This window comes from Dryobates pubescens, chromosome 20 (genome assembly GCF_014839835.1).
Source record: "Dryobates pubescens isolate bDryPub1 chromosome 20, bDryPub1.pri, whole genome shotgun sequence".
Classification (NCBI taxonomy): Eukaryota; Metazoa; Chordata; class Aves; order Piciformes; family Picidae; genus Dryobates; species Dryobates pubescens.
Window position 1 is genome coordinate 14,271,449 of NC_071631.1, and position 24,803 is coordinate 14,296,251.

General features: G+C 55.8%; 1 protein-coding gene across 6 annotated transcripts in view; it reads left to right on the plus strand.

Moving 5' to 3' along the window:
* The window catches only part of RBFOX3 (RNA binding fox-1 homolog 3), a 189,503-nt gene that overhangs the window by 66,040 nt on the left and 98,660 nt on the right, over positions 1–24,803 (plus strand). For all 6 annotated transcript variants that reach the window (XM_054170633.1, XM_054170636.1, XM_054170637.1 and 3 more), the window contains exon 2: positions 22,563–22,679. The gene's annotated coding sequence lies outside the window, so the exon portion shown is untranslated. The remainder of the gene's footprint in view (positions 1–22,562; positions 22,680–24,803) is intronic.

Below are 24,803 nucleotides of genomic sequence, written 5' to 3' on the forward strand. Positions count from 1 at the left end.
TGCTCAGCAGTGCTGGAGGGGAGAAACTTGGATGCAAGTGAGGCTGGGGCTGCTTCATCCCCAACTGTGCCATGGTGCCGTGGCTGTGCAGCATCTCCTACAAACCCACTGAGCAGGCAAGGTCCTGGTGAGCTCTTGGAGAGCTCCTGGTGAGCTCCCAGCTTCCTCAGTGCCTTTTCTCCATGATGAATGTATTGCACACTTTCTGCCCATACTGGTTGCCAGGTGCAGGAGCAGCTTGTCAGGGTGGCCAGCCAGTGCCTCCATGGTCCTCTTGCATTGGGCAGAAATGGGAGAGGAGCCTTGCTTGGCTTGAAGAGTCTGGGAGCAACTTTCAGGATGCAAATTTCCCTTTCCAGCCCTAAAGCTGCCGTGAACATCCTCGCAGCTCCTGCTGGCAGCCAGCACACATGGCCCTGGCATCTGTGGAGATGGTAGGGAGCAAGCTGGAGCTGGACCTGCTCCTGCTCTGCCAAGAGCCAGCAAGGAGAGGGACCTGATTTTTTGTTTTTGGCTTCTGAGGATTGCTTTCACACTGAGCAACCAGAAGCTGAAGCAGCAGGAAGGCATCTCCCCAGGGCTGCTCTGGACGCCGTGCGCTCTACACCTGGGGAATGCGCCCGCGGTCGCAGTGCCGCCGTCTCCCTTCTCCAAGCCCGTGGAGCGCTCCCGGCGCTGCCAGGCGCAGGCAGCAGGTGGAGTCCATCGCGGCAGCGCTGGCGCAGCTCAGGAAACACGAGCATTTCGATATTTTATGTATTTTGTCTTTTTTTTTTTTTTAAATTTTATTTTTGTTTTCCCTTTTTGACATTGTTCCTCAGCCCCTTCTCTGGCACTCCTCGCTAAGCTGTTAAATCACTCCATTTATTTAGCACGAGCATTGCTGAGAGCTCATTTTTATCTCGGTGAAAACCAGACTTGCTCATGGGCACATAATGAAATTGTATAAATATACCCTTAGCTGGGAATCTAATTTATTTTTCCTGTTCATTATGGGGTAGAAGGCCATTATGAGATGTAGAACTTTTTTTTTTTTCCCCTTTTTTTTTTCCCCTCTCTCTCTCTTTTTTTTTTTTTCTCCCCCAGTGCTGGAATTGAAAGGCTGGTGCAGGCTCTTTTTATACTGATGATTTCGTCCTGATTCAATTTAAAGCTGGTTAGAGCTCAAATACTGTAGCATAATTGACAAAGATTGGTGTGGGTTGTAATGCTAATGTCTTGTCTGCGGCTCCGGCAGCAGCGCCGGGGCCAAGGCAGGTCGGAAATGGGGTCCAGGGGTGAGTGGTCAGGATGGGCACGAGGAGGGTGGCACAGCACCACATCCATTAGCATCCTTGGTGAGCTGTGGGAGCTCAGAGCCCGACTCATCTCGTGCCACAGGGAGCAGCAGGTTGGAAATGGTGTCCAGGGCTGAGTGGTCAGGATGGACATCAGGAACATGGCACAGCACCACATCCATCAGCATCCCTGGTGAGATGTGGGAGCTCAGAGCCCGACTCATCTCGTGCCACAGGGAGCAGCAGGTTGGAAATGGTGTCCAGGGCTGAGTGGTCAGGATGGACATCAGGAACATGGCACAGCACCACATCCATCAGCATCCCTGGTGAGCTGTGGGAGCACAGAGCCTGACTCACCTCACAGAATCACAGAATCAACCAGCTTGGAAAAGACCTCAGAGATCATCAAGTCCAACCTATTACTTAATGCCTAACACCTCATGACAACAAAACCATGGTTCCAAGTGCCACATCCAATCCTTTGCCAAACACCTCCAGTGACAGTGACTCCACCACTTCCCTGGGCAGCACATTCCACTCACCAATTACTCTTGCTGTGAAGAACTTTCTCCTCACCTCATGCCACAGGGAGCAGCAGGTTGGAAATGGTGTCCAGTGGTGAGTAGTCAGGATGGGCATGAGGAGCGTGGCACAGCAGCATGTCCACCAAACTCCCTGGTGAGATGTGGGAGCACAGAGCCTGACTCACCTCATACCACAGGGAGCAGCAGGTTGGAAATGGTGTCCAGTGGTGAGTGGTCAGGATGGGCCTCAGGAGGGTGGCACAGCACCACATCCATCAGCATGCCTGGTGAGATGTGGGGGCACAGAGCCCGACTCATCTCATGCCACAGGGAGCAGCAGGTTGGAAATGGCGTCCAGTGGTGAGTAGTCAGGATGGGCATGAGGAGCGTGGCACAGCAGCATGTCCACCAAACTCCCTGGTGAGATGTGGGAGCACAGAGCCTGACTCACCTCGTGCCACAGGGAGCAGCAGGTTGGAAATGGTGTCCAGTGGTGAGTGGTCAGGGTGGGCATGAGGAGCGTGGCACAGCACCACATCCCCCAGCATCCCTGGTGAGCTGTGGGAGCGCAGAGCCTGACTCGCCTCATGCCACAGGGAGCAGGGGTGGCCTGGCCCCGGGGTCAGCAGGCCGTATGTCTGTCCATTTGTCCGTCAGCAGGATTGATTTTTTTTGGTGACTGTATTGCTATTGCTATAAAGCTGTGTTTATAGAGCTATAATTAAGCGGGGCCATTTAGCAGGCAGTGTTAAGTGCTGAGCAGATTTATGGCAGGGTTCAGCCTTCTGCAGTGTTATATTTCACCATGAAGTACAGCAGGTTTCTGCGCGTTGTGCGATTGTGTTCGTTTGACAGTGATTAGTCTAATGGGGGTGTTCCGGGGTCGTGTTGCCAAGCTAAGGAAACAGCAATTACAGTCCTGCTGCAGTATCAACTTAATTGCAGCCATTTGTGAGCGACACGAGCCCGGGTGTGGGAGAGCAGCTGGTGGGTGAACCCCAGCTCCTCTGCCCCTCCCCCTCCCCCCCCCCCCAACTCCCTGTACCCACTGACCCCCATCCTGTTCCCTGACCAGGGATGGTGCCGGCTGCCTGCTGCTCTGTAGAGTCACAGAGTTGCCTAGGTTGGGAAAGAGTCCAATCATTAGCCCACCACTGACAAGTCCTTGGCTAAAAAATATTCCTAAGCACTACATTTATGCACCTCTTAAATACCTCTGGGGATGGGAGCTCTACCACCTCCCTGGACAGCTTCTTCCAATGCCTGATAACCCTTTCAGTGAAGACATTCTTCCTAATATCAAACCTAATCTTCCCTTGGTGCAACTTGAGGCCATTTCCTCTTGTTCCATCACTTGTTACTTGGCTGAACAGACTGACCCCCACCCCTCTACAACCTCCTTTCAGGTATTTGTAGAAAGTGATAAAGTCTTTCCTGAGCCTTCTTTTCTTCAGGCTGAGCAACCCCAGGTCTCTCAGCTGCTCCTCGTAACGCTTGTTCTCTAGACCTCTCACCAGCTTTTCTGCCCATCCTGGAGCAGAACCAAGGGCATCTCCCATGCAGACCAGTGGTGTTGCTGTCTACTGCTGGGCAGCCACAGTGGGCTCTTGTCCATGCTCAGCTGGAGTGAAACCACTGCTACCAGAGTGCTGGTGGGCTTGGGGTTCCTGGTGCTGTAGGGATGGTGTGGGATATCCTGCAGGAATGGGATTCTCCTTGGAGACAGAGCCGGTGGTGCTCTTCTGGCATCAGTGGAGGCTGGATGATCTCACTGCTGCATTTCAGCCTTGCTTGCTTCTAGCGTGTGACCAGAGTTTGCCACTGTTGAGCAGCAGTGGGGCCATAAAGCTGGATGGTCACAGGTCTTTAACCCTGCTGTGCTCAGGAGCTGCATGGCCAGGGAACAGGCAAGTGGAACATCGCAGGCAGGGCGGGAGAGGGGAGCAAGCAGATCAGAGGGCGAAAGTGCCACCGGTGAATTTGCAGCAGTGCAATTAGAGCTAACCTTGGCGTGCACTTGTCAGCCTTTCCTTTGAACTCTCTTCCCCAACGGCTTTCCTAAGATCTGGAGATTTACTGGCTCAGCCCTTCGCTGTCCTCATAAGTTGCAGTCAGGTTTTGCAGAGCAGTTAATGGGAACCCAGCGAAGGCTGTGAAAGAGCCTTTCCTGAGCACCAGGAATTGCCAAGCCCTTCCAAGGGGCAGGCCCCATCCTTTAGCAGGGTGTGGGTAGAGCCCAGGGATGCCAGGAGGTGTGAGGGGCAGGAGCCCTGGCCGTCTCTTGCCATGGGTGCTGAGCACCCTGCCTGCCCAGAGTTGGGCAGGGTGGGGATGCAGATCCTCCTGGGGGTCCTGTTTGCAGGACACCTGTCCCTTGCCTGCTGATCTAGAAGCAATGGAGCATCGCTTGAGGTGCATGGATGACCTGCCATGAGCACAGTGATCCCATCTCTCTTTACAAGTGGAGGTGGGGTTGGGAAAGGGCAATCTTGCTTTTGCCCTTGCTATGTGCACTTTCCCAACTCGCTGCAGGAATCAGATGGGCTTTTGCCGACTAAGAGGTGTTAAACAGCTCTAAATACTCTTCACGCTGCAATATCTCCACCACAGCGTTTAATTGAGTGCCACAGAAATGCCTATAAATAAATGTAATATGCCTGTGCCAGTACCCTCCTACAGCATCTTGGAGCTTGCAAGAAAGTCGACAAGTGGCTTGTGCTCAGGCTGCAGCTTCTGCCCTCACCTCCCTGCTCCTGCCCTTTTCGTTTTGCCCTTTTCTGACTTTTTTTTCCCCCCAAGAGCAAGTGGGTCCAGCCCTGCATTGGTGTTTCCCTGTCTCTTCCCTGACTGCCCCCCAGGGAGTGTTAAGCCCCCTCTGCAGTGATGCCATCCCACTTTGATGGAGCCCCATGGGAGTGGGGATGGGGGGCAGGTCTGGAGCATCAGCTCAGTCTTTGTTGCAGGGCCTGTTGGGACTGGGAAGTCCTTGCAGGCATCCTCACTGCTCCCCTTGTATCCTGATGCCTCATTCTCTGGTGCTGGGCACCTGGGCTGGGTGCTGCACCCATCTGTACCACAGAGTCAGCCAGCAAGAGAAAAGAGCGAATGCAAGGGTAGAAGATCAGAGAGTAGAGGGAAAGAGCAAGGAGCAAATGCAAGGGTAGAAGATCAGAGACTAGAGGAAAAGAGCAAGGAGCAAATGCAAGGGTAGAAGATCAGAGAGTAGAGGGAAGGGTACGGAACATTCCATCTCTGTTTATGCTGTTCCTGCATCTGTATTTGTGTCCAGATTCCTTTGTGACTAGGGATTGGGATACACCAAAATAGCTGGATTTCCCACCAGACTGCCTTAAATCTCTGGCAGATCAACCTGAGCCCGAGCAGACAGAATGTGTGTGCTCTGCTGTGTCTGTTGCAAAGGTACTTTTTCGGTTGCTGGTGTGCGGAGCGGCCTCCTGAGAAGCACTGCTGAATTCCTGCCACGTTCCCTTCCCAGAGCCTTTATTAGAGAGAATAAACAACAAGCTTAAGGAGAGAGAGAGGAGTGGGCAGCGGGTGCTCCTCGGTGTGCGGCGCAGCCTGGCACAGCCACTGTCGGAAGCGCTGGGTGCTGGGGGTGCTGGTGCAGCAGGATGCCCCAGCTGCAGTCCCCTTCCTGGCTGAGGTCACAGGGCAGGGTGCAGAGCCCTGCATGCACAGGGCTGTCTGCATTGGCACCCTGGAGGGGCGCTGGGGATGCTTTGAGGGGTCTGTGGGGTCCCTGGGAACCCCCTTTGCCAGGCAGCTGGCTGGACCCCTCTCACTGCAAGGGAGCCTTGAGGCCTCGTTTAGGATCCTCAGCCAACTGAGATCCCTAAATAGGCTCCTCAGACTCGTCAGTTGACTGCCTCTCCAGTGCTGATGAGCCACTCTGCTGTTACTATTTAAAATCCTAATTGCTTTAATCAGCTCGCCTTTAGCCGCAGCTCAGCCCGCCGAGGCCAGGGGCTGAGAGCTCTCCTGCTCCCCTTCCGCCCACAGCCCCCGCGCCCTGCAGTGCAGCTGCAGCCTGGGCACAGCCTGGGCACCCAGCACCCTGTGGCTCTGTGCCAGCGTGTGTCAGCAGCAGGGCTTGGCCATGGGGGCGATGGGGTGGCTGCTGGGATGGCTGTGATGTGGCTGATGGATGGCAGGGGGAAGGCTGTGGGGTGGCTGGTGGATGGCAGGGGGAAGGCTGTGGGATAGCAGTGGGATGGCTGGTGGATGGCAGGGGGAAGGCTGTGGGATAGCAGTGGGATGGCTGTGGGGTGGCTGGTGGATGGCAGTGTGATGGTTTTGGGAGGGCTAGTGGGATGGTGGTGGGAAGGCTGTGGAATGGCTTTGGGAGGGCTAGTGGGATGGCTTCAGGAGGGCTGTGGGATGATGGCACAGCTGAGTGTGGGTCTCCTGAGGAGGAGGAGGAGGACAAGGACTTTAACAGATGAGGAGAAAAGGAGATGCTGTTACCAGGGGTTGAAAGATGTCAACTCTAATGAGCTGGGAATCCCTTGTGTCCTCTCCCACAGCTCCCTGTGCTCACCTTTATCACCATTAATTCCCTTCCACAGTCAGAATCACTTCTTCTGTCCAGTGAGACCAAGGACATCCCCTGTTCCTGCTCCCCATTCCCTTGCAGCATGCAGCCAGCCCCTAGGAAAAGGGGGACACATCCCAGCCCCTGGTTGCAGCTCTGAACTTGCCACTTCTCCTGTGGTGGGGATGTGAGGTCTGAGGTGGCAGTGGATGGGCTGCAGCAGGCCCTGTCCTGGGATTTGGTGGCCTCCAGCTCTGTCCTACAACTGGTTTGGCTCCTCAGGGCATTCCTCTGTCCCAGCCAGCTGCGGGGTTGAGTGGCCCAGGGACAGATCTGTCCCAGGGCTATGCTGACAGCCAGGCTCACCAGGATGGGTGGGAGTTTGGATTAAAATAGCACAACACTTCCCCAGCTAAGGGAGCCTTGTGGCAGGAGCCTGTGGTGGGAAGACACCCACATGGCTCTGCCGAGGAGGAGGCGGATGCTGTGGGCTGATCAGCGCCTGACACTGGCGGGGCTGGGGTGGGATGGGCTGGGGTGGAGGGGCAGGAGATGGAAAAAAAAACAAATCTGTGGGCACACTGCCACTGCTGAGGGAACCCTCCCAGCCTTTGTTGCCCTGTGCTGATTGTCCATGGAGGTGTGCAGGTGTGGGTTGATGCCCAGGGCAGCTCCCTTCCTTGGGCTAGGGCTGTGTAGCTTCTAAAAGCTGGGCTGGGCAGCAGGGATATGTTCCTTGCTTGTATTAGAAACAGCATGGCCAGAGGGATGGGGCTAGTGATTGCCCCCTCTAGTTGGCACCTTGAGTACTGGGTTCAGTTTTGGGCCCCTCATTCCAAGAAGGACATTGAGGTGCTGGAATGTGTCCAGAGAAGGACAATGAAGCTGGTGAAGGGTCTGGAGAACAGGTCTGGTGAGGAGCAACTGAGAGAACTGGGGTTGCTCAGCCTGGAGAAAAGGAGGCTCAGGGGAGACCTTCTGGCTCTTTACAGCTCCCTGAAAGGAGGTTGGAGCCAGATGGGGGTTTGCCTTCTCCCAAGTAACAAGCAATAGGACAAGAGTAAATGGCCTCAAGTCATGTCAGGGGAGGTTTAGGTTGAACAGGAGGAACAATTTCTTCCCCAAAAGGGTTGTCAAGCCCTGGAACAGGCTGCCCAGGGCAGGAGTGAAATCCCTGTCTCTGGGCATGGTTTAGTGGTGACCTGGCAGTGCTGCCTTAATGGTTGGACTTGATGATCTTAAAGGTCTCTTCCAACCAAAATGATTCATTATTCTGTGATTTGTTCCCTTCTGAGAGGTCCCTGGCAGAACAGGGATGGGGAGACCAGGGTGCTCAGCACTGGCAGAGGCAGGCTGGAGGAAATGAGCAGGGAAGTGCCTGCTGTGGCTGGTATGCTGGCATCCCCACTGGGGCTCTCTGCTGCAGCCTCTCCTCTCTTGCCAAGCCTGGCAGCGTGGAAGACATTTGCCAGGGGCTGGTGCCGGCACCCCAGGCATGAGCATCAGCTCTCAGGGACAGGCTGCCCCTCGCCTTCTGTCATCCTGTATCTTGGCTTCTCTGGGGCGCTGCATCCCACCTGCAGCCCCTCTGCCAGTGCCAATCATCCCATCCCTGGTCCTCATCCCTGGAGCACGGCTTCTCCAGCCTCCATACTGGTGTCTGTGGGGAGTTGGTGCTCCGATTCCTACTCATTCTGGGCTTGAGGGCAGAGTGACTTCCCCTGGCCCTTCGTGCCACCCTCTCCTGGTGCCATGGCACAGCAGCCTGCTCACTGCTGGCATGCCCAGTGACGAGCAGTGCAGGGGCTGGACGGGTGATGTGCAGCAGCAGCCCTGGGGCTGTGCTGTCCCAGAATATCCCTGGATGAGCACAAACCCTCATACAGTGGATTGCACAACTCGCAGCAGACTTCCCAGGGAGCGAGGACATCTCTGCATTTATTCAAGGACATCCCTTCTCAATTAAATCCCGGCATGGGCTAAACAAATGGGCTGCTGAGATCAAAGGGAGGTTTTTTTCCCCACTCCTTTTTCTTTCCTTCTTTCTTTCTTTTTTTTTCCCCCCCATCCTTCCTTTCTTTTTCTTTTTTCTTTTTTTCCCTTTTGGTGCAAATCATTGAAAAGATGCATTGGAGGCAGAGTGGTGTTCTTGGCTTCTACTCGCCTGGTGGGGAGGAGAAACTTCCATTGCATTCACATAAAGGTGTTTGGCTGAATTAATGTAGAACTGGTGGGGAGTGTTTGTGCTGGGGTGATGGCCCTGGGTGGCCTCAGTGGCTGTGGGATTGCCTGTTGGTGTGGGATTGCCTGTTGGTGTGGGATTGCCTGTTGGTGTGGGATTGCCTGTTGGTGTGGGATTGCCCGTTGTGCCCCCAGAAATGAAGCTGCATGTTTTGCCACAGCCTTAACCCTCAGATGTGGCACCTGCTGGCACTGTGCTGGGGCCTCTTAGAGTGATGCCCCATCTCGTCCTCATTGGACCCCAGGATGGTTCCCTCTGTGGCACAGAGCCAGCCCTGGACTCCCTCACCATGAGGTCCAGGAGGTTCAGGCCCTGCCTGGCTGCATGCCAGCCTGGAGCCTATGCGTCCCCCTGCTCCACCTTGGGCTCCTTGGGGATTGATGGTGTCATTAAAGCTTCAGGCTGGCCTGGGGCTGGGATTTATGTTGGAATCTGCCTTGGTGAAGGTTTTATTGCAGCTGTTAAGCAGCTGAGCGTGTGCTGGGGTTGGCAGTGCTGGGGGCAGCCGGGCAGGGTCTGGGTTGTTTACTGCCAGTGCAGTTAGGAGCTGCTCCTGCAATCATCTTTAGTGATGGGGGCCACTCGCCTGGGGACCCTCGGGATGAGGTGCAGTGGCAGGATGCTCCCAAGCTAGGAGGAGATGCAATGGGATGCTGCAGCTGTGCATGCACAGGCAGGAGGGGCCAAAACGATGCTGGACTGGGCAGTGAAACCTGGGGCTGTGTCAGCAGAGGAGCAACTGGAGCTGGCTGAATGGCTCCAGCTGTGCCAATGCTGCCTTGGCTGGAACCCCCTAGCTGGGATAGGCACTGGGTCTGTGCTGGGCAGGCTGGTAATTTACTGCTGGTGCTGGTGCTCCTGGCACTTCACTCTCCTCAGCATCTTCTGCTGGTGACCATTCTTGGCTGGTTCCATGTTGATTCCTGCCATGGACATCCTTGCACCCCAGAGCTAGCTCCCTGATGCTGCTCTGGCCATCACCTGGGCTCTGTGCTCTCCCCCACAGTCTCCAGTAAGCACTGGAGAGGAGAGAATTTGCTGGGGTGAAGAGCTTGTGCAGGACCTGCAAATACAGGAAACCTTGGAGGTGTATGCTGCTATGGTGTGCCCATGCTGGCAACAGGCACCACAGCACTGTGCTTAGCGGGAACCCCGAGCTCTGACCAGCCCTTCCTGCAGTGGCAGCCGCAGCCCCAGCTCTGCTTGGGGGTGTTCAGCTGCATTTTTGGTGTGTGAAGCCTGCTGCAGTGCTTGGGTCCAGCTGTGTGCCCTGAAGCTGGCCTGAATGCAGGGGCTGGCCATAGTTGGCCCAGCTGCTCCTGGAGTCTGTGGTGGCATGGGCCTGACCTCCTCCTTCCCGCTCCCTCTGCCACAGATCCATCTGTTAAGGAATTGATCCCTTTGCCACCAACTCTGTCTCCTTTCCTCCCCCCCACCCTTTAAAATGGTGTCACTCTTCTATTTCCTGGCCTCTCTAATAGATTTTTATATAATCACTACAGTGCACTTTTAAAGAGCTATAGATCACGTTCATTGCTTTTCCCCGTGATTAATTTCCCATAATAGTCCTCTGTAACACCAAGGCAAAGAGAGGAGAGAGCAGAAAACCCCCACATTATCCACTTTGTGCTCAGAGTATAAATGAATTAGATTTAATTTTTGTTTAATTGTTTCCATAGCTCAGCCTCTGCTAACTTTGCAGGATAATTTATTTTGCAGTCTTGGGGAAAAGAAGGGAAGAAAGTCTCTGCAGCCAAGTGGTCTGCCTGTGGATAGTGCTTAATTACAGCTGATAGCCTTATCTGCTTGTAATTAATGGAGTCGTGTCGGGCACACTCCTGCTGCTGGCTCCCTTTTGTGCACCCCGGGTTGGTCGGGGGTGAGCAGCACAGGGTCCGAGGCTGTGGGAGAGATGGGAAGAGGTGAGCAGGGGATGTGGCATCTCAGGAGTTTTCACATCCCAAAAGTGTGGATTCCTGGCCAAGGAGCTTCTTGGCTTGGGATTGGGGGTCAGCAGCAGGTCCTGCAGGGGAAGGGTGCATGTTCCTGGTGCTGGCCAGGCTCTGCCTGGCCATGGAGGTGGCTGGGGCAGACCTAGGGCAGGATTTGGTTGTAACCAGCATGGTCAGAGCTGGAGGAGGAACCAGAAGGGAGGTGAGGAGTTGTACTGTGCAGTGCAGAGCTGCTGTGGGGCAGGGCTGGGCTCCCTTCCCACTGCCTCAGGCTGAGAGGGGATGGGATGGGATGGGATGGGATGGGATGGGATGGGATGGGATGGGATGGGATGGGATGGGATGGGATGGGAGAAGTATGCTCCCAAGGGACACTCTGGCCTCATGTCTCTGCAGACTCCTGGGTGGCAGCAGGCTGGCAACTTGCATTCTGGGCTGACAGGTAGCAAGCCCCATGTTTTCAGACAAAACATCTTTGCCAGTTCATCCCTAATTTGGGGACAATTTTACTTCCTTAAAGCTGCATTCTTTTTTTCAGTACATGCCTTATGTAACAGAGGTTGGGCAGAAATGGTGAGGAGAATTTATTCTGGCTGCTTAATTTTGTAGAGTAGCTTGGTAAGGGGAGCGTTTTGTGGGGAAGGTGTAAGCTGCCTGCACCAAGGGCTCTCCTGGCATGGCTGAGCCTCGGGCATCCTGCCTTGGCCAGATTAGAGCCAGATCCCTGAGGAATGACCCCGTGACCACTGCATATGAGAGCAGGCAGGATCTGGCAGCATCGTGGCCTGCCCATGTGCTGCTGCCTTTTGTGCTGGGGAGCTGCTCTCCAGGGGTCTCCTCTCTGCTCTGGTCTGAGCTGGTGCTCTCCTCCCTGTGTGCAGGGTCCTTGGCTTCCTGGGAAATATGTCCTACTTCCCCTGCCCAGTGCTGGTGCCTGGGCAGGGGCTGTGCTGGCAGCAGGGAGGGGAAGCTCTGGGAACCACAGCCCAGCATCTAGCATCCTCCCCTCCAACAGCCACTGGCTGCTGGACCGTGGTGAGACAGTTGGGCTACTGGGATCTCCCAGTGGGAGTGTGAGAAGAGCAACGGGGACAGAGCCACCGCATGTCCTCCTTACCCAGCTTGCCATTAATCACTGACTGTGGGGGCATTGGGCCCCTGCTTAAAATGCACTGACAGTGCCGAGGTGAGAGCAGGAGCTCGAGAGAGCCTCTGTTAATCTGCTCCCTCCGAGACAGGCTACCTTCGGCCTGTTAATCAGTTGCAGTAATTACAATCCCAACTTTACATGTGGAATGTTAATTAAAGGACGGGACGCAGGGACCTGCAGCCTGGCAGCAAGTGATGTGCCTGGCAGCGAGGGGTCAGGCTGGGCCGGGAGCTATTGGGGGTAACCTCTGTACCCTGCCTCATCTGCTTTTCTTCTCTGCAGCCAAGGCAGGCATCAGGCTGTGGTGGTGCCATTCATGGGGCCAGCTGCCTGCACTGGCTAGCAGTTCTGTGTGACTGTGGCTGCTGGGACTGCTGCTTGCCTCTGCAACCTCTTTGCTGGTGTGTATGGCAAGATTTGGGGAGGAAATAAGATATAGCAAATAGAGATCCACTGTCCTCTCTGCTGCTGCCCTGGCTCTGGCCTTCCTGTAATGTCCTGCAGTGTCCCTGACCCTCCCTTTCCCCAGGCTGAGCACTCCATGTGTCTCTGCATCTGTCCTGTGCTCCATACTCTGACCATCTCCATGGCCTGCTGCTAGGCTTGCTTCAGGACATCAGTTCCCCTGCACTGGAGAATCCAAAGCTGGACAGCAGTGTTTTTCTGCCTGGCTGGCCACCGGCAGCTCTGGGACAGAGTCTGGCATTTTGCTTCCTGAGATCCTCCTGAGTGATACCCAGACTTGCTGTTGGAGAGGAGATCTGAGATCCTTGCTTTCCATCCCACACTACAGCCTTGTGCTGCACTTGCTGGTAGCCCTAACCTTCAGCAGGGTGCTCACACCTGTGCTGAGAGCTGACAGATGCCAGCATGCAGGCAGCCACAGGCCAGGGTGCTGCCCATCCCCTGGGCAGGCAGAGCCCTGCTCCCCTCACATCCCTCTGCAGAGCCCTGTGCTGTGATGCCTTGAGAAGTGTCCTTCTGACTGACGCTGAGCCGCAGTTGTCCCTTCCCTATCCCTGAGGGATGTGTGGTGTGTTGTCAGCCAGTGGCCCTCTGGCTCTGCTGCATTTTTGCCCTTGGCTGTGCTACTTGCCCTGAGTAGCCAGTGATGCCAGGGCTTTGGAGAGGATGACGTAGGTCCTGGGGCAGCCAGGAGCCTGGGTGTGAGGTGAGAGCAGATCCTCGACGGAGGATCTGCAGGATGCTCCTTGCTCATCCCTGCAGCATGCCAAGGCCTTGTTAGGTGCAAGGGTTCTGCAGAGGAAGGATGCTGGGGAGAGCCTTGCTGGCAGCAGTGGAGGTGGGGCTCAGCCTCTGCTGCAGCCAGGGGAGTCATTAAAACCCCGGTCAGCAGCAGCCGGGGAGCAGCACCGAGCAATCTGCCGGGGCGGCAGTGCCCTGGATTATTGCTGCGAGCAGCTGAAGGAGAGCAGAGAAGAGGCGTGAGCTGAGAGGAATGACAAAGAGGGGAAGGAGAGGAAGAAGCCCTGGAGGAGGAGGAGGAGGAGGAGGAGGCAGAGGGGAGAAGGCTGGATCAGTGCTGCAGGCAGTGTGGGGTGCTCCAGCAGTGATGCTTTGCTGTCCCAGCATTTGCTTGGTCTCCACTCCCTGAATAGGCTGCCATGTTCTGGTGTGTGTCCTGGTGCCCTTGGGTGCCCAGTCCCATTGCAACCCCCTCCTCCTGGTCCCTGGGGCTGTTAAGCTCCTTTTTTTTGGCATAGTTTTTATTTTCCTCATGGAGAGGTGAAGTTGCAGATCACTCAGATCTTGCACTGTTTCTTTTCCATTGGGTCTTAACCAGGTTCACTAAAGCTCTTCTGTCTCTTCATCCATGCTGCTCATAAATCAGGGGCTTGTCTTGCCGGGCTCTGGGCTATTGCCAGTCTTCAGATGATCCAGCTCCTCGAATGAGGAATGCTTCTCCTGGCATTTCTAACTCCCTCCCATTGCTGGCGGCGTTGGAAAGGGCAGCAGGGAGGGCTGGTGTGCTGCAGCAGCTGGCTCCAAAGGAGCTCTGGGAGCTGCACACCCACGTGGTGGCTGGGAGGGCTGGTGAGCTGTGAAGTTCTGCAAGACACTGCTGCTTGGGAGGGTGCTGGGGGATGCTGAGCTGAGGAGCTCTGCATGGCACTGGCACTTAGGTGGATAGTAGGGGATACTGGGACACCCCCAGTCCTGGATGCTTTGCCACCATGGAGCCTTGGCAGCATGAACACCATGCCAAGGTAAGGAAAAGGGGATGGTGCTTCCAGAGCAGAGCAAAGCCCTGTGCCAGGCAGGCCAACCTTCCAGTGCTATGGCAGAGGTGGGCACTGGGGCCAGGGGCACTTTAACATTTCACTGGTGCAGCTGATCAGTGCTGCTTTGGGGTCATAGCTGGCAGGTGAACCTGGGAAGCTGCTGTAGCTCTTGGAGCAGCACTGCTGGTGTTCATCATTGCTCCAGTAGGACTTGCACTGTGTGTTTGTTCTCCAGGTTCAGGATCGGGGATGATCCCTCAGGATCTTTCTGTCTTGGAGCAGCCGGACTGCAGCCCTGTCCTGGGCCACCGCAGGCCTGGGATGGAGCACAAGCATGGCTGGAGCAGCCAGCAATGCCAGGGCTGAGTGGGGTGACCATCCTGTGGGCCAGGAGATAACCTTGAGCTAGAATGAGGGATTTCCCAATTCTCTGACACCTTTCCTCGTGGATTTTCCAGAAGCCGATCATGGGGCAGGTTCTTTAAAATAGGGCAATGGCAAGGGAGGAGGGTTAAGATCCAGGGATGACAGGAGCAGTGGGACAGATCTGATGAGCACACCCTTGGGTAGCTGAGCGTCACCCTGCGAGTCCGAAGCGTATGTGCAGGGAGGGCCGGGATGTAGGCACAGCTCTGTGGATGGACAGGCTGCTGGAACTGGGAATGGTCCCAGCCCTTGGCTCCATCTCACTGCTCTCTGTTCTCAGCAGAAGATCCCATGTGCAGTTTGGAGCTGCAGACCTTACAAGGGCAGGAGCGCCAGAGCTGTCTTTCCGGTTTAGTCCAACTTTGGCTTCTAGTAGCTGCTCCAATGAGCTGCATATTGGGAAGAACTCCTTACCACAGCTGTGCTCTTATGCTGTGGAAATACGCTCATCCCTCTCTGATTGACCCCTGCCAGCCTCATAGCACAGCTCTTTTCCTCCCTTCTTGGAGCTCCTTGGATCTGCTCCATGGTCTGTTCTCCACCTTGCTCCTCAGGTACCATTTCACAGCCATTTTTCAGTCACAGGAGAGGTGGCTGCGGGGTTGTAGTGTTGGTTATAGAGCTTCTGTTGACGAGGATCCCACTTCAGGGTACCTCTATCCTTCTGTGCTAGAAAGCGCTGGCACTTCTCCATGCAGCTACTTCCTCCTGGCACAGCACCAGCTGGATCACCGGGAGAGACACACCGAGGCTTTCTCCCCGCTTCCCCTGCCTGCTTCCTGGCTGGGGACTGGGGTCTCTCTTGTGGGTGATGGACCCCTCCTGCCACCTTCCTTGGTCTCCCATCCTCTGATGGGGCAGGTCATCTCCAGAAGTCTTGAGGACATGCCCCCTCAGTGCCCCAAAAACCCTCCCTGTGCTGGGAATGGAGCCAAGCAGCCGTGGGCAGGTCATGAAGGATGTGGCTCCCACAGCCTAGGAGAGCCTGAGCTCTGCTAAGCACCTTGTGCAAACTCCTCAGAATTGCACTGGGCAGTCACCATGGGGCCATGGGCTGTGAGTACCCTGCTCCAGGGGAGCTGGGGATGAACAGGAGAATGAGACATTGTCCTGTCAGCTTTCCACTGGAGCAGAGCTGAGCCAGAGAGCTGGTGGCTGGGCAGGCAGGACTGTGATGGCCCAGACCGAGGTTTTGGGACTGGCACTACCGCAGTCTTCCTTCCCTTGGTGGCATGGATGTGGCACAGCTGGTGCTGTGAGTTGTCCAGGGTGGGATCTGGTGGCACCAGCAATGTTACATTACAGAGTGTGCCCCTGTGCCCTGGGCAGTCCCTTTATGCAGCAGCACCAGATGCTTTCTGTGCAGTTTGAGTTTTTCCATCTCATTTGTTTTAAGGATTAATTAAAGTGTTTCCCTCTCTCCTCCCTCCCTCCTTTTCCTCTGTTGCATACAGCTGCACATGGGTTTTAGGGTCGTGCTTGTTTACATCAGTTGTATTTACATTAATGGGTGTTTGTTTTAGGAAAAACAGCAGAAGTCCCACAAAAACAAACGTTCTTTGTGTCCCACAACAGCTACCACTGCCCCATTAGGGTGGAGGCTATGAAGTGGGTTTCCTGGCCAGTCCCTGCCTGGCTGCCCCTTATCCCCTTATATCCCTTAGACCACAGTGGCTATGGAGAACTCTGGCCTGGGCACAGGCAGCTTCCAGCATCCATCAGGTACCATCCATGAGGTGCCCTCTGACATATGTGAGGAGCAGCACCCTGAGGTGGGTGGACAGATGGCTTGTGTGGATTTTTGACCCCCCCCCCCAGTCCCACACCCCAGCAGCAGCAGGAGTGGCCACTGAGCAGGATAAGCCCCGTCCTGGAATGGGGCTTCTGCCGGGGCAGCCAGCAGGGTCATGCTCCTTCATCAGGAGGTTGGATGAGGGAGAGCATTGAAGAAAGAGAAAGGGGAGGGAGGAAGTATAATTATTTTTCCAAATGTCTCTGCGCTGCTGGATGCCTTTAAAGTTCCTTTTGTGTTCCCAGAGGTCAAGCTGGGCAGAGCCTGGCCCGGAGCAGCGCGGTGCTGGCCGCCTTTGTTGGTGTGCCTGCGGTCTTGGTTATTAACCAGGATACGGAGACCCAGAACCTCAGATCTTCTGTGCAGCTGGTGGGAGAAATAAGCAGAGCTGCCTTATCACGCTCATTTAACTGGTTAATACATCTTCAGAGCAAATAATGCAGTCTGTGGGTGAATTGCTTAACCAACCTCATTACTATTGTGCATTTAGCAGCTTGGAGGAAGATAATACCTTTCAGGTTTGACCCAATTTTAGTTTTTGTTGTCATAACCATGGAAAATCGACCTTCAGAGACCCTCAGCAGTGAGCCTGAATAGGAAGTGATTTACAGCAAAAGTGCTGTGCAGAATGCTTAATGCACTTGTGCAGAAAAACAGGCTGCAGCCACCGTCCTGGCATCCCCGGCCCCCGCAGCACCTCGTCCTGGCATCCCCGGCCCCCGCAGCACCTCGTCCTGGCATCCCCAGCCCCCGCAGCACCTCATTCTGGCATCCCCAGCCCACACAGCACCTCAGCCTGGCATTTCTGTTCCTTGTAGCACCTCGTCCTGGCATTCCTACCCCCCACAGCACCTCGTCCTGGCATCCCTGTCCCCCTCAGCACCTCATCCTGGCAACCCTGTCCCCCGCATCAACTCATCCTGGCATTCCCGTCCCTCACAGCACCTCATCCTGGCATCCCCATTCCCTGCTGCACCCTGTCCTGGCATCCCTGTCCCCCACACAGTGCTGCCTGTGCTGGCGTTGCCCTCACTCACAGGCATGTGATGCCCAAGCATGGTCATGTAGAACAGGATCCACAGTGGCTTGGCTCTACCAGTGTTTTGCCTCACCTGCCCAGTGCTGTGTTCCCTCTTCATGGTGCCAGGATGCTACCTGGGTGAACTGGAGCAGGGCTGGCATGGGCACCCACTTCTCTTGGTGTGGGCGAGCTGCTGGTCATCACTATCAGTGCTGGGGCCACTTGCTGTGGTGATCTGGGACCCTTGACTCTGGGGACTGTCATCACTTGCCCATGCCAGAGTGGCAGAATGCATCTGCAGAGCAGGTCTTGGGCTTGATGGGTGCCATGCCCCAGCCTCCAGACTTGCCAGGGCCACCACAGTGGAGCCAGCACCCACAGCCCTGCCTCAACTCTGGATGCTCATAGCCACTGTGCTGCCTTAGAACAACAGGGGACAAGTAAAAAGGTAAAGGATGAAGTCCTCAACTATAAAACATAAAACTTTAAAATAGCAGGAGGACTGTGGGGCTGTGAAGCCTGGGGAGGTCATGCCCTACAGGCTGGCAAGGAGGGGGCCAGGGGTGGCTGATGGATCCTTTCTGTCCCCTCCTGTGGCACTTTCCGGGAATGTTCTCTTGTCCTTTTGTTCCAGATGGTTTCTCCTTCCATTCATTGCCTGCCTTTCCCTTCTTCCCTGGCTCTTTTATCTAGCAGCAATGCACCTTTGGCACGGTGAGGCTGTCCAACAAGGCTGCAATAACTCCCTGTTCTCTGGAGCTGGGCAAGGAAAATGCAAATACTTTGAGCAGGGACATGTCCTGCTCTCGAGTTGCCTCCTCACTTTGCTCCTAATGAGAGTTTTCCTTCTGGCTCGCTCAGTCCATGCCCTCTCTCAGCCTGGTTAGAGCTGCTTGAGTGCCATGGTGCACCCCGTGGTGAGGGTGCACTGCACAAGCAGGACAGACCCCATCAGTGGATGGACTCCAGTGGAGCTGGCTGGAGCCCAGCTGTGGTGCACTGCCTGATGGCCTGGTCTTGGCTGGACTTTCCTCTCCCTGCCATTGCCTGGGAGTTCTCAGCCTAGTGCTTTTCTGCAGGTACCCGTTGTCTGTCCACTCTGTGCCGTGGGCGGTGGTGACAGCCCCGGCGCCGCGCCGGCAGCGTTCCCACAGGGGAGATGTCACCCGCGCCGGGTGGAGGTGGTTCCCATCCCTTTGGTTCTGTCTGTGGCAGGCAGAGACTTTCCCAGCTCCAGCAGTGGGGGTGTGTGGGACCTTCCTCTCACTCAGACGAGGAGGAGGGTAGCAGGGAGGTGACAAACCTTCCTCCCCTTTCCCTGAGGCAGCTGTGAGCACAGCTCTGCCACCCAAGCCTGGCTCCGTGCTGCTGCTGCTGTGGTGTGTGGGTGGTCCCTGTGGCTTGGGATGCAGCTGACAGTGGGAATGCTAGGAGCTGGTGATGCCCGCGGGGTGCTGGGTCCCCCCACCCCCAGCACCTCCCTGGAGGGCTCTGTCTGCTCCTATGAGGTTTGCAATCAGGATCCTGTGGTGGGGTTTGGTGCTAAGGGGATGCTGCAGCAGGAATGTGTTCTCCTCCCACCTCTCTCTGTGCTGGAGCAGGGGCATGGAGCAGGCAGCTAATATTAGATTGCTTAAATTCTGCTGTTTTGCAGCTAAAGAAGAAGCTGCTCCCTCAGTGCAAGAGTTGAAACTCTTTAGCCTTCCTCTGTGTCACCTCTATGGCCATGGATACCTCCAGGTGTGACGTAAGTGAGACCCGGGGAAAAAACATCTTCTGTTCAGCATCAAAATCCTATTACCCAGCGCCGTGTTCTGCTGCACAGATATCAGGCTCGGCACTGATAAGTGGGAAATAGCTCCTGATCCGGGCTGCAGCTGGAGCTGTATCTCAGGCTGCACAGGCTCCCAGTGCTGCTTCACTGCGTTTTCTGCTGGAAGAGACCCCACTTCCCACCACCTCTGTAGCCAAGGGACAAGTAGCTTCGGACATTCACCTTCCTTCCTCCCATCCCGGGCTGTCCCCTTCAGCACTGCTCCATTGAGGGGCATCTCTCCACCACCCTATTGCCACCACACACCCAACAGCCAAGCATCCACCAGGGAGCATCCCCAGCGTGGGGTAGCGGCTGGGACTCAGCCTAAAATGAGCAGGAACAGCCCCGATGCTGCTCACCTCCAGCAGCCGCAGCCACTGGCTCTGGGATTGCAGATGCTGCGGGCAGCTGCCCTTCTTTTTCTGTCTCCTCCCTGGGGTGCTGCTGGCTTTGATAAAACCTCTCAGCCTTCCCAGGGCTGGCTTGTAGATCTAATCGCTGTGTTTTATTGTGTAGTAAAAGCCCGCTGGCTCCTGGGGAGATGCCCCGTGGGGATGGCAATCTGTTTCCACACCCCTCCTGGGGCTGCACTGCTTTCCTTGGGGGGGACGTGCCAGGAGTAGGGATGCTGCCAGACCCCTCTCTGCCCCACACTGCTGGTGGGGAACGTGCCAGCCCTGTCCCCCTGCACGTGGGTTTGCTCTTGCAAATAGAAGATGCTGAAAAAAAATAAATGCCTGTGTTCAGCTTGGTTTAGGGCTGCTGTTGAGTCTTCCCTGTGTCTATCGTGTCCTTCACTCGCTGTATCTGCATGGGGATGGTTTGGTCTAGGGTAAACCCCACAGAGCTGGAGCTAAATGAATTTGTGTTAGAAATAATGTGGCAGGGAGGAAACCCAGGACTGCTGCCACCAGGGCTGCCCAGTGCCAGGCTGAACTTAGGTAAGAGGGCTCTTTGTTGCTGAAACCTGGGGGAAGTGACCTGGGAGCAAAGCTGGGCTGCCACCTTAGGGATTGTGGGAGGAAGTTTTGCCTGGTGTGGTGCAGGAACTCGGAGGGCATGATCCTTCTTTTCTTTCTTTTAGGCTTAAAACAAACTTGTGCCTCAAAGATCTGCTTTGGCCCAGGTTGTCAAGAGAAACCAGGCACTCCAGCTGCCTATCCCAGGGGATACAGGGTGCCCATACTAGCTGCCCCTTCTCTTCTGGGGAGTTTCTTTCTGTCTGCTCCAAAGCTGGTGAAGGGTCTAGAGCACAAGTCTTCTAATAAGTGGCTGAGGGAACTGGGGTTTAAACTGGAGAGCAGGAGGCTGAGGGGAGACGTTCTTGCTTTCTACAACTGCCTGAAAGGAGGTTGTAGCAATGTGTGGGTCTTGCTCTTCTTGCAAGCAGAGAGCAAAAGGACAAGAAAAAATGGCCTCAAATTGTGCCAGAAGAGGTTTAGATTGGACAGGAGGATCAATTCCTTCCCCAAAAGGGTTGTCAAAGATTGAAACGGGCTGCCCAGGACAGTGGTGGAGTCCCCATCCCAGGAAGGATTGAAAAGTCATATAGGTGTGGTGATGAGGGACATGGTTTAGTGGTGGCCCGGTAGTGTTGCTTTAATGGTTGGCCATTTTTCCAAGCAAAATGATTCCATGATTCTATGATTTTCTGGCTGCTTGGCAGAGCATGTCAGGAGCAGGAGGTGAGCAGGGGTGGGGCTGTGTCAGCAGTGAGTAGAGGGGAGATGTGTGCGTGACTAAAATCCCCTCAGGAACTGGGACAGCTGAATCGTCTCTGAACTCCCAACTCAGGTATGGTTCCTACTAACACCAAATAACTTGACTCTTTTCTCACCTCCTCCTCCTAACCTTCTTTCCCACCTCCAAGGCAGAGGGAGGCAGGGCTGTGATGATGTGATCAGAGAGGAGAGCAAAGGTGGGGTAAGGGGACCCAGCTGTGACAGACTGGGGCTGGGGAGCATGAAGATGTGCTGAGCTCTGCTCAAGCTCTGTGTGCTCATCAGGAGAAGAGCTTGATGAGCTGGACTAATGAAGCAGAAGGGGAATTCCAAGAAGTTTGGGGAGGCTAGGGAGTTCCTGTGCCATTCACCATTTCTATGGTGGTTTTCTGTGGTCTCTTCTCAAAAGCAGTGATGGGTTCCCATCACAGACATGGTACCTACTCCTAGCAGCATGCTTGGTGTGCCTGGGTTTCACAGCATAGTCCAAAATCTGCACCCCACAGCTGAATGACTGCAGGTGTCTCATGGAGAAGGGCACTGGAGCATGCTCACCTGGCAGCCTGGGCTGTCTCCAGCCCCAGGAGGATGGGGAGCAGCAGAGTGCCCTGCTTGGGATTCTTCTGTTCATCTTCCTCCACATCTTTCCCTGGTCAGCATCTGATAGCTAACGTGGGTTGCTGTTTGGCTTCTTGCTGGCTCTCCTGCACCTTCCCCAGGGCTTCCATGCTGGCACACTGCTGGGAGGTGGCATACTGGTCTGGACACTGTGATGCTTGCTTTATGAGGCTGCTGTGTTTAAGGGATGCTGGTGGCTTCACACAGCCCTGGCCATCAGCCTCCCCTGTTGCAGAACCAGCCTAGGGGCTCCCAGTTCCCTTTCCACTTCTTTCTTGGGTTTGGCTGATTTGAAGGCAGGAGAGTGGTTTGTGAGCCACACCACTGCGGGCATTTCCTAGCCCCCGCCCCCCTTTCCTCTTCTCCTTGCTTTTTAATGAGCCAACCTTGGAGGACCTTGAGAGACGCTCCTGCAGCTTTGCTGTGACTTATCTCCCGGCCTCTGCCCCCTATTCTGCCGAGGGGATAAATCTCGGCTCCCAGCGCGGAGCCGGCGCGCTGAGCCCGTCCCGCCGCACGGTGCAGGAGTCGTAACTCACGGCGGGCGGGGGGGGGGAGGCTGCCGGGCCGAGGTCGCAGGGTGGACGTCACCGCTCGGTGCCGTGATGGATGGGCTGCCCTGAACAGGAGCAGGGAAAAAAGTCCCATTACAATGGGGTACAAGCTGTTAAATTATCTCCTGTTCAACCTGGGTCTGGGAAAACGAAACCAGATCGCTGAGAGTGACATGGGACTGCGGGCTGCCTCTGAGGAGCTTTTGAGGAGGAATGGGTCAGGGGGGATTGTTTTCTTCTAGGAAGCTTTTGCCTGTCCTTGTCTCCCTCCTCTGTTCTTAGCTGAGGCCAGGGCTTGTGCTGGGGAGGCAGGACCAGCCTCAGCATCCCGTGTCACTGCAGAGACTGGGGTGTGTTCTTGCTGGGGACCTGCTCTGCACCCTTTGCAGCCAAGCCCCATTCCCCAGACCTGCGCACACTTCCCCTTCCCTCGGGGCTTTGCTGGTGGGCAGGGTCCTGCCTGCTGGACTGCCTGTGTGTTGGGCAGCCAGGCCACCCTCCAGAGCTTCTCCCCAGCCGTGAGATTTCCGTGCTGTTAAAAGAGCAGGACATCGCTGTGCGAGCCCCTGGAAGTCGTGGTATTCAGAGCCACTGAGCTCTGCGCTGTCCTCCTCCGTTATTAGCAGCGGTGCCTACACAGGGACGGGACTGGAGCCTCTCCCTTTCTCTTTCAGGCTGAGACGCTGCGGCTGCGAGACCCTGACGGCTCTTCCCGACGGCTCTGAGGGGCCAACGCGAGTGTGAGCTCCTGCCTACCACTGCAGCACTAGGTTCCTGCTTGTGGACTCCAGGTACGTGGCCCCCACCAAGCAGCACAAGACAGGGGAAGCATGGAGTTTTTTGGTTGAGGGTGAAGCAGCTGCTTCCCCCAGGCCATGCCTGAGTCAGGAGTGTGAAGTTCAGCTCATCAGGTGCTTGGCACCAATGCTGGGTACAGACCCCATGCCCACCCACAGTAGCAGAAATATCCCAAGGTCCAGACTCTTATGAGATGACCTGGCAAAGGGAAGCACTGTGGGGAGACACCACAGCTGCTTCAGTCCTTGTGGGATTCTGCCCCACTGCTCCGTGGGGCTCAGAACTGGCCGGCACCCCCACTGCCTGCTGCAGGAGCACGAAGGTCCCCGAGTGCAAGGTGGTCCCCTGCACAGGCGGTGAGAGGAGGAGCGTGAAGCACACACAGCCTTGCACAGCCTCTGCCAGGACCCCGCTCTTGGCACAGGCTGTGCTGCACAGCCCCGGAGCCGCTCCCTTTCGGCCTGCTGTGAACCTGTCTCTGTCGGTTACACAGACTAAAACCTGGCCTGCACTGGGAGCTTGCACCAGCTTAAAGAGTGGTTAAAATTTAAACCTGGCAAAGGCAGCCTGACTTTATCCTCCCAACAAGCCATTGTCCCAGTTTCTTCTCAGCATCAGCAAGACCTGAGGGTGCAGCCTGCTCTCAGAGGGCCTGTGGTGGTATTGGCACAGCTTTGTTTTTCCTTGCCATGGCTGGGGACCGGGCATGGCTTTGGGACAGACCACATGGCACTGTTCCCCTATGTCCTGCCAGCTGTGGCTCCTGGATGTGGGGACCTGAGAACCTGGACTGCTCTTCTCCCTGCTGATGTGAGCAGAGGAGAACACCTAGGCAGGAGTGGGTGCATCATCAGCTGGCTTAGCCCGCACAGAGGTTCCAGCACTGGGGAACTCTTAAGTCCCTGCTGCTGGTCAGCTCCTCGGCTCTGCCCCGGTCCCAAGTGCGTGCTGGGAAATGATCAAAGAGGGAGCGAGGTCTTGAGCACCCTCGTCCCTGGGCTGGGGCAGAGGTCATCCCGAGTGGGAGATTAGCAAAGCCTCTCCTCTGTGAAGAGGCTCTGCAGATGGATTTCCCCAGCGGCATTCATCAGCCTGAAGGCAGCAAAGGCAGCTGAGCTCTGTGTATCACCTTGAAGCTTTTTTTTTTTCCTTCTCTCTCTCCTTTTTTTTTTTTTTTTTTGGTCTTTTAGAAAACTTTGGGTGGATGTTATTGCTCATGAAAGCAAGGGGCTGATCATGCTGGGAAGGAGCAGGCGTAGTGTGGGCTGGCACTATTATGCAAGCTTCCCACATGCCGCTCTGCCAGTGCACTCCGTTCCAGAACAACAGCACGCGCCCGCATGCCAGCCCCGAGCCCACCCCCAGGTCTGCCAGAGCACCGTGGTCCGGCACTACCCACATTGCCCACACCACAAACCCAGCCTGCGCTGCCCGCGCCGCACTCCCGCCCCTCCCGTAACCCACTTCCATCACCAGACATGAGCCCAGCGGGTGGGCAGGGATGGCTGGGCAAAGGGAGATGTGTGGGGCTGTGCCCTGAGCTGATGGTGGGGAGAGGAGTTGTGCAGGGCTGCCCCACAACACTGTGGGGTGCTGGAGCCAGCCTGTTACGAGCAGCCTGTCCGACACAGGAGCGCTGGGAGTGTCTCCTGGGACATGTATGAGTTTTGGGGCCAGAGCTGTTTCCCTTCATGAGGGTTTGAAGTCGGGTTGTCATCCCAGAGGTGACTCAGTGAAGTGTCTGTTTTTGGGGAAATGTGCTTGGTCTGGCCAGGCCAGTACAGTCATTGCTGCCAGGACCTGCTCTGGGCACTTGGGCAGGGGGTGGGTTCCTTTGTGATGATGTCACCAAGGTTCATCCCCAGCCAGATTATCTCCCTGCTGCTTTCTCCTCTACCTTTAAACCTTCCTCCCTGAGAGGCGTCTCCCTCACTGGGGCCTTACATGAAGACTGCTGGCCATGAACTGCCAACACAGGTTCTGGTGGCGCACATGAGACTCACTGGGACTCACTGGGAGCAGCCTTGAGCATGGAGAAATGCACTGATGTGGAGCCCCTGCAATGGCTGTCCCCATCATCCCCAAACCTGCCAGACCCCCACCCCTGGGAAGAGAGC